This window comes from Balaenoptera physalus (assembly GCF_965194825.1).
Source record: "Balaenoptera physalus genome assembly, chromosome: X".
Lineage (NCBI taxonomy): Eukaryota > Metazoa > Chordata > Mammalia > Artiodactyla > Balaenopteridae > Balaenoptera > Balaenoptera physalus.
The window spans coordinates 113,757,829-113,768,039 of NC_138903.1; positions in this window are offsets into that span (position 1 = coordinate 113,757,829).

Genomic DNA, 10,211 nt, shown 5'->3' on the forward strand with positions numbered 1-10,211 from the left:
CATATGATGGAATATTACTCAGCCATAAGAAGAAATGAAATTGAGTTATTTGTAGTGATGTGGAAGGACCTAGAGTCTGTCATACAGAGTGAAGTAAGTCCAAAAGAGAAAAACAAATACCGTATGCTAACAGATATATATGGAAGCTAAAAAAAAAAAAAAGGGTTCTGAAGAACCTAGGGGCCCAATAGGAATAAAGACGCAGACGTAGAGAATGGACTTGAGGACTTGGGGAGGGGGAAGGGTAAGCTGGGACAAAGTGAGAGAGTAGCATTGACAGATATACACCATCAAATGTAAACCAGATAGCTAGTTGGAAGCAGCGGCATGTCACGGAGAGATCAGCTCGGTGCTTTGTGACTACCTAGAGGGGTGGGATAGGGAGGGTGGGAGGGAGACACAAGAGGGAGGGGATACGGGGATATATGTATACATATAGCTGATTCACTTTGTTATACAGCAGAAACTAACACAACATTGTAAAGCAATTATACTCCAACAAAGATAAAAAAAAAAAAAAGAATCATATGTTGGTGAATTCCTTACGCACAGAAAGCAAGTTCAGATGCTGGGCAGCCAAAACACGCACACACCCTCAAATTTCCACTGCAGCCTTGCGCAAACTCTGGTCCAGAAACCAGCCTCACTGGTATCAACTGTCAGAAATGCAGATTCTGCTCCAGATCCTCAGAATCAGAATCTGTTTTTTTAACAAGCACTCCAGATAATTCATAGGTACAATACACTAAAGTTTAGAAGTGCTGCTCTACATTATACAATACGTAGTCCTTTTTAATGTCCCAACATTAGTCACTGTTACTCTCTACCATCCATAGGGTTATCAGATTTAGCAAATAAAAATACAAGACTCTCCATTAAATTTGCATTTCCAGATAAACAATGAATACTTTTTCTAATATAAGTATGTCCTGTCTTCTATCTGGCAACTCTACTCATCCACATACTCCTCTCTCTACAATTAAGAAAATGAACAGAAAGAAAAATGAACATGACGGCCGAGAGGAATGCGGGTACACCAGTTTTCTATTTTGACACGGTAGATTATAAATAGCATGACAGTAGAGCATGTAAACTCTATACAGTTTCAAGCACACTGAATTCTGCATACGCATTCCATTCCTGAGGTCTTTATAATTTGAAGGGTGAGTGGCTTCCTCTATTATAACTGTTCCATAGAAATACTAAGTCTTTTTTTTCAAACAGATCTATGAATTCGACCTACAATTACTTATACTTAAGGACTTTTGACCAACAACACCTTTATCCCATAGAATCGGACTTACATTCCTTTCAAAATATGGATGAAATGAGTCTTACAGTAAATGTAGAAAATACGTCGTTAAAATCACGAAAATTTTAAAATATGTGCTGGCTTCCCTCTGGAGAGTGCTTCATTTTCTTCCTAAAGAAAAGAGTTGTTGCCCGTGTCCAGGAGTCTTAGAAAAACAGTTATCAAACAATCTGTCTGAGAAAGAGGCAGATTGTATGATGCATCAGTTGGAAGTAGAAGCATCATGTTAAAAAATTAGAGAAAACTCTTAGTACTCCAAAATATATACCAATTGCCTTGGTATATATATCAAGTATAAGACCGCTTAATTCAGTCTTACATTTCAGCCAATACGCCTATTGCCAAGCAACCAAATAAGGAACTTTGCATGGTTGGGAGAGAGTGCTTTCTGTTTATAATTCTTAGGAATAAGAGACAAGTTTTCTAGATAAAAGCTTCTTGCATAGGTGACCAAGAAGTGAGCTCCCTCCAATGAAGGTTAACAACAAACAAACACCTTTCAGTTATCATATTCTCACCAAGTATTAATATTATCCTCTTGACTGGTGATGAAACGTCCAGGGACTGTCAGAGGGATTATAGTTCCAGGAAGCAGAATATCCTTGGGGCTAATGAATATTAGCGACTAAAATGTACGTACTCTTCCCTCCAGAGGTTTTATTTCATGTTTGTTGCCACCTTTTATTTTCTTAGTTAATTTTGTTCGGCTACCACCTTTTAACTCATTGTTTGCAAGCCCCTCTCTAGAAGCAGATATCTCTAACAGGCGAATGATGCACCCTAGTTTATGGGTCAGGCCCTAAGTGCGTCAATTGACTAGGCTTTTTAAAAATATTAAATAATATAGAAAACAATTATAAGGTCATCATCACTCACTTATATATACTATTTCTATAAAACATCTCAGTATTTAATTTATAATACAGACGAGTAACAGAAACTATCTAAACTCTTTCCCTCCAAATAGTGGACTGGTTAAATAAGAACTCGTACATCCATAAGATGCAGCCATTAAAAAATCATCTTTTCCAGGTCTTCTTGGAGATATAGCTGACTCTAGGATTGGAGCAGGAAATTACAATATGATTCTGGAACATCCTGTCATATCAGAAGTTAAATATCAAAGATCACTGGGTCATGCTAAAAAGGACTCAGGAAGCACAAAAGTTACCTGGGCTGGACCGGGAGGCCGGGTGCGCCGCGGCGCGGGGAACGGGCTCGAGGGCGCGTCCTCTGCTCGCTGCGCGGAGGCTCGGGCGTGGAGAGGAAGCCGCAGACGCGGGCCGCTCGCCGAGCTCCCCGCCCCCTTTTGCAGGAGCCACGGGCGCTCCTCGGAGCACACGCCCAGAGATGGCACGTGGCCAGGCTCGGCCGCCGCGGGACTTCAGGACCGTTGCTCGCCTCCACGGAGGGAGCGCCGCGGGACTTCAGGACCGTCCCGCCGCGGCTGCCTTCCCTATCCTGGCGCAGAGGCGCGCTCCCAGTCCGCCCGTCCTCTGCTCGCTGCGCGGAGGCGCGGGCGTGGAGAGGAAGCCGCAGAAGCGGGCCGCTCGCTGAGCTCCCCGCCCCCGTGTGCACGAGCCACGGGGCTCCGCTGAGCACACGCCCAGTAATGGCGCCCTGCCAGGCTCGGCCGCGGGGGAGGGGGCGCCACCTGACTCAGGACCCTCCTACCGCGGCTGCCTTCTCTAGCCAGGCGCAGAGGCGCGCTCCGAGTCCACGCCTCCAGACAGTGCCAATCGCTTGAGCCTTTAGATTTCCACTGCGATGTCCGCCTGGCTCTCTATCCCCCGCCCCTCCCAGACACAACGCCCCCCTCCCCCACCCCACCCCAGGGGGGGAGGGTGTTCCTACCTTCAGCCGCGTGGCTGACAGGGTCTCGGTGCTTCCTCCAGGTGTCACGCCTGTGCCTGTGAGGTGGGAGAGCCGAGTTCAGGACTCTGGTCCACCAGAGGCCTCCCGGCACTGATGTAAGGAATTAAAGATGATACAGATAGATACAGAGATATACCCGTGTCCTTGGATTGGAAGAATCAACATGGTGAAAATGACTATAGTACCCAAAGCAATCTACAGATTTAAGGCAATCCCTATCAAACAACCACTGTGATTTTTTCACAGAACTAGACCAAAAAATTTCACAATTTGTATGGAAACACAAAAGACCCCGAATAGCCCAAGTAATCTTGAGAGAGAAAAACAGAGCCGGAGGAATTAGGCTCCCTGACTTCAGACTGTACTACAAAGCTACAGTAATGAAGACAATATGCTACTGGCAGAAAAACAGAAATATAGATCAATGGAACAGGATAGAAAGCCCAGAGATAAACCCACGCACACATGATCACCTTATCTTTGATAAAGGAGGCAAGCATATACAGTGGAGAAAAGACAGCCTCTTCAATAAGTGGTGCTGGGAAAACTGGACAGGTCCATGTAATAGTATGAAATTAGAACACTCCCTGACACCATACACAAAAGTAAACTCAAAATGGATTACAGACCTAAATGTAAGGCCAGACACTATCAAACTCTTAGAGGAAAACATAGGCAGAACACTCTATGACATAAATCACAGCAAGATCCTTTTTGACCCAGCTCCTAGAGAAATGGACATAAAAACACAAATAAACAAATGGGACCTAATGAAACTTAAAAGCTTTTGCACAGCACAGGAAACCATAAACAAGACCAAAAGACAACCCTCAGAATGGGAGAAAATATTTGCAAATGAAGCAACTGACCAAGGATTAATCTCCAAGTTTTACAAGCAGCTCATGCAGCTCAGCAACAAAAAAACAAACAACCCAATCCAAAAATGGACAGAAGAGCTAAATAGACATTTCTCCAAAGAAGATATACAGATTGCCAACAGACACGTGAAAGAATGCTCAACATTATTAATCATTAGAGAAATGCAAATCAGAGCTACAATGAGATATCATCTCACACTGGTCAGAATGGCCATCATCAAAAAATCTAGAAACAATAAATGCTGGAGAGGGTGTGGAGAAAAGGGAACCCTCTTGCACTGTTGGTGGGAATGTAAATTGATACAGCCCCTATGGAGAACAGTATGGAGGTTCCTTAAAGAACTAAAATTAGAAGTACCATATGACCCAGCAATCCCACTACTGAGCATACACCCTGAGAAAACCATAATTCGAAAAGAGTCATGGACCACAATGTTCATTGCAGCACTCTTAACAATATCCAGGACATGGAGGCAACCTAAGTGTCCACTGACACATGAACGGATAAAGAAGATGTGGCACATACATATGATGGAATATTACTCAGCCATAAGAAGAAATGAAATTGAGTTATTTGTAGTGATGTGGAAGGACCTAGAGTCTGTCATACAGAGTGAAGTAAGTCCAAAAGAGAAAAACAAATACCGTATGCTAACAGATATATATGGAAGCTAAAAAAAAAAAAAAGGGTTCTGAAGAACCTAGGGGCCCAATAGGAATAAAGACGCAGACGTAGAGAATGGACTTGAGGACTTGGGGAGGGGGAAGGGTAAGCTGGGACAAAGTGAGAGAGTAGCATTGACAGATATACACCATCAAATGTAAACCAGATAGCTAGTTGGAAGCAGCGGCATGTCACGGAGAGATCAGCTCGGTGCTTTGTGACTACCTAGAGGGGTGGGATAGGGAGGGTGGGAGGGAGACACAAGAGGGAGGGGATACGGGGATATATGTATACATATAGCTGATTCACTTTGTTATACAGCAGAAACTAACACAACATTGTAAAGCAATTATACTCCAACAAAGATAAAAAAAAAAAAAGAATCATATGTTGGTGAATTCCTTACGCACAGAAAGCAAGTTCAGATGCTGGGCAGCCAAAACACGCACACACCCTCAAATTTCCACTGCAGCCTTGCGCAAACTCTGGTCCAGAAACCAGCCTCACTGGTATCAACTGTCAGAAATGCAGATTCTGCTCCAGATCCTCAGAATCAGAATCTGTTTTTTTAACAAGCACTCCAGATAATTCATAGGTACAATACACTAAAGTTTAGAAGTGCTGCTCTACATTATACAATACGTAGTCCTTTTTAATGTCCCAACATTAGTCACTGTTACTCTCTACCATCCATAGGGTTATCAGATTTAGCAAATAAAAATACAAGACTCTCCATTAAATTTGCATTTCCAGATAAACAATGAATACTTTTTCTAATATAAGTATGTCCTGTCTTCTATCTGGCAACTCTACTCATCCACATACTCCTCTCTCTACAATTAAGAAAATGAACAGAAAGAAAAATGAACATGACGGCCGAGAGGAATGCGGGTACACCAGTTTTCTATTTTGACACGGTAGATTATAAATAGCATGACAGTAGAGCATGTAAACTCTATACAGTTTCAAGCACACTGAATTCTGCATACGCATTCCATTCCTGAGGTCTTTATAATTTGAAGGGTGAGTGGCTTCCTCTATTATAACTGTTCCATAGAAATACTAAGTCTTTTTTTTCAAACAGATCTATGAATTCGACCTACAATTACTTATACTTAAGGACTTTTGACCAACAACACCTTTATCCCATAGAATCGGACTTACATTCCTTTCAAAATATGGATGAAATGAGTCTTACAGTAAATGTAGAAAATACGTCGTTAAAATCACGAAAATTTTAAAATATGTGCTGGCTTCCCTCTGGAGAGTGCTTCATTTTCTTCCTAAAGAAAAGAGTTGTTGCCCGTGTCCAGGAGTCTTAGAAAAACAGTTATCAAACAATCTGTCTGAGAAAGAGGCAGATTGTATGATGCATCAGTTGGAAGTAGAAGCATCATGTTAAAAAATTAGAGAAAACTCTTAGTACTCCAAAATATATACCAATTGCCTTGGTATATATATCAAGTATAAGACCGCTTAATTCAGTCTTACATTTCAGCCAATACGCCTATTGCCAAGCAACCAAATAAGGAACTTTGCATGGTTGGGAGAGAGTGCTTTCTGTTTATAATTCTTAGGAATAAGAGACAAGTTTTCTAGATAAAAGCTTCTTGCATAGGTGACCAAGAAGTGAGCTCCCTCCAATGAAGGTTAACAACAAACAAACACCTTTCAGTTATCATATTCTCACCAAGTATTAATATTATCCTCTTGACTGGTGATGAAACGTCCAGGGACTGTCAGAGGGATTATAGTTCCAGGAAGCAGAATATCCTTGGGGCTAATGAATATTAGCGACTAAAATGTACGTACTCTTCCCTCCAGAGGTTTTATTTCATGTTTGTTGCCACCTTTTATTTTCTTAGTTAATTTTGTTCGGCTACCACCTTTTAACTCATTGTTTGCAAGCCCCTCTCTAGAAGCAGATATCTCTAACAGGCGAATGATGCACCCTAGCTTATGGGTCAGGCCCTAAGTGCGTCAATTGACTAGGCTTTTTAAAAATATTAAATAATATAGAAAACAATTATAAGGTCATCATCACTCACTTATATATACTATTTCTATAAAACATCTCAGTATTTAATTTATAATACAGACGAGTAACAGAAACTATCTAAACTCTTTCCCTCCAAATAGTGGACTGGTTAAATAAGAACTCGTACATCCATAAGATGCAGCCATTAAAAAATCATCTTTTCCAGGTCTTCTTGGAGATATAGCTGACTCTAGGATTGGAGCAGGAAATTACAATATGATTCTGGAACATCCTGTCATATCAGAAGTTAAATATCAAAGATCACTGGGTCATGCTAAAAAGGACTCAGGAAGCACAAAAGTTACCTGGGCTGGACCGGGAGGCCGGGTGCGCCGCGGCGCGGGGAACGGGCTCGAGGGCGCGTCCTCTGCTCGCTGCGCGGAGGCTCGGGCGTGGAGAGGAAGCCGCAGACGCGGGCCGCTCGCCGAGCTCCCCGCCCCCTTTTGCAGGAGCCACGGGCGCTCCTCGGAGCACACGCCCAGAGATGGCACGTGGCCAGGCTCGGCCGCCGCGGGACTTCAGGACCGTTGCTCGCCTCCACGGAGGGAGCGCCGCGGGACTTCAGGACCGTCCCGCCGCGGCTGCCTTCCCTATCCTGGCGCAGAGGCGCGCTCCCAGTCCGCCCGTCCTCTGCTCGCTGCGCGGAGGCGCGGGCGTGGAGAGGAAGCCGCAGAAGCGGGCCGCTCGCTGAGCTCCCCGCCCCCGTGTGCACGAGCCACGGGGCTCCGCTGAGCACACGCCCAGTAATGGCGCCCTGCCAGGCTCGGCCGCGGGGGAGGGGGCGCCACCTGACTCAGGACCCTCCTACCGCGGCTGCCTTCTCTAGCCAGGCGCAGAGGCGCGCTCCGAGTCCACGCCTCCAGACAGTGCCAATCGCTTGAGCCTTTAGATTTCCACTGCGATGTCCGCCTGGCTCTCTATCCCCCGCCCCTCCCAGACACAACGCCCCCCTCCCCCACCCCACCCCAGGGGGGGAGGGTGTTCCTACCTTCAGCCGCGTGGCTGACAGGGTCTCGGTGCTTCCTCCAGGTGTCACGCCTGTGCCTGTGAGGTGGGAGAGCCGAGTTCAGGACTCTGGTCCACCAGAGGCCTCCCGGCACTGATGTAAGGAATTAAAGATGATACAGATAGATACAGAGATATACCCGTGTCCTTGGATTGGAAGAATCAACATGGTGAAAATGACTATAGTACCCAAAGCAATCTACAGATTTAAGGCAATCCCTATCAAACAACCACTGTGATTTTTTCACAGAACTAGACCAAAAAATTTCACAATTTGTATGGAAACACAAAAGACCCCGAATAGCCCAAGTAATCTTGAGAGAGAAAAACAGAGCCGGAGGAATTAGGCTCCCTGACTTCAGACTGTACTACAAAGCTACAGTAATGAAGACAATATGCTACTGGCAGAAAAACAGAAATATAGATCAATGGAACAGGATAGAAAGCCCAGAGATAAACCCACGCACACATGATCACCTTATCTTTGATAAAGGAGGCAAGCATATACAGTGGAGAAAAGACAGCCTCTTCAATAAGTGGTGCTGGGAAAACTGGACAGGTCCATGTAATAGTATGAAATTAGAACACTCCCTGACACCATACACAAAAGTAAACTCAAAATGGATTACAGACCTAAATGTAAGGCCAGACACTATCAAACTCTTAGAGGAAAACATAGGCAGAACACTCTATGACATAAATCACAGCAAGATCCTTTTTGACCCAGCTCCTAGAGAAATGGACATAAAAACACAAATAAACAAATGGGACCTAATGAAACTTAAAAGCTTTTGCACAGCACAGGAAACCATAAACAAGACCAAAAGACAACCCTCAGAATGGGAGAAAATATTTGCAAATGAAGCAACTGACCAAGGATTAATCTCCAAGTTTTACAAGCAGCTCATGCAGCTCAGCAACAAAAAAACAAACAACCCAATCCAAAAATGGACAGAAGAGCTAAATAGACATTTCTCCAAAGAAGATATACAGATTGCCAACAGACACGTGAAAGAATGCTCAACATTATTAATCATTAGAGAAATGCAAATCAGAACTACAATGAGATATCATCTCACACTGGTCAGAATGGCCATCATCAAAAAATCTAGAAACAATAAATGCTGGAGAGGGTGTGGAGAAAAGGGAACCCTCTTGCACTGTTGGTGGGAATGTAAATTGATACAGCCCCTATGGAGAACAGTATGGAGGTTCCTTAAAGAACTAAAATTAGAAGTACCATATGACCCAGCAATCCCACTACTGAGCATACACCCTGAGAAAACCATAATTCGAAAAGAGTCATGGACCACAATGTTCATTGCAGCACTCTTAACAATATCCAGGACATGGAGGCAACCTAAGTGTCCACTGACACATGAACGGATAAAGAAGATGTGGCACATACATATGATGGAATATTACTCAGCCATAAGAAGAAATGAAATTGAGTTATTTGTAGTGATGTGGAAGGACCTAGAGTCTGTCATACAGAGTGAAGTAAGTCCAAAAGAGAAAAACAAATACCGTATGCTAACAGATATATATGGAAGCTAAAAAAAAAAAAAAGGGTTCTGAAGAACCTAGGGGCCCAATAGGAATAAAGACGCAGACGTAGAGAATGGACTTGAGGACTTGGGGAGGGGGAAGGGTAAGCTGGGACAAAGTGAGAGAGTAGCATTGACAGATATACACCATCAAATGTAAACCAGATAGCTAGTTGGAAGCAGCGGCATGTCACGGAGAGATCAGCTCGGTGCTTTGTGACTACCTAGAGGGGTGGGATAGGGAGGGTGGGAGGGAGACACAAGAGGGAGGGGATACGGGGATATATGTATACATATAGCTGATTCACTTTGTTATACAGCAGAAACTAACACAACATTGTAAAGCAATTATACTCCAACAAAGATAAAAAAAAAAAAAGAATCATATGTTGGTGAATTCCTTACGCACAGAAAGCAAGTTCAGATGCTGGGCAGCCAAAACACGCACACACCCTCAAATTTCCACTGCAGCCTTGCGCAAACTCTGGTCCAGAAACCAGCCTCACTGGTATCAACTGTCAGAAATGCAGATTCTGCTCCAGATCCTCAGAATCAGAATCTGTTTTTTTAACAAGCACTCCAGATAATTCATAGGTACAATACACTAAAGTTTAGAAGTGCTGCTCTACATTATACAATACGTAGTCCTTTTTAATGTCCCAACATTAGTCACTGTTACTCTCTACCATCCATAGGGTTATCAGATTTAGCAAATAAAAATACAAGACTCTCCATTAAATTTGCATTTCCAGATAAACAATGAATACTTTTTCTAGTATAAGTATGTCCTGTCTTCTATCTGGCAACTCTACTCATCCACATACTCCTCTCTCTACAATTAAGAAAATGAACAAAAAGAAAAATGAACATGACGGCCGAGAGGAATGCGGGT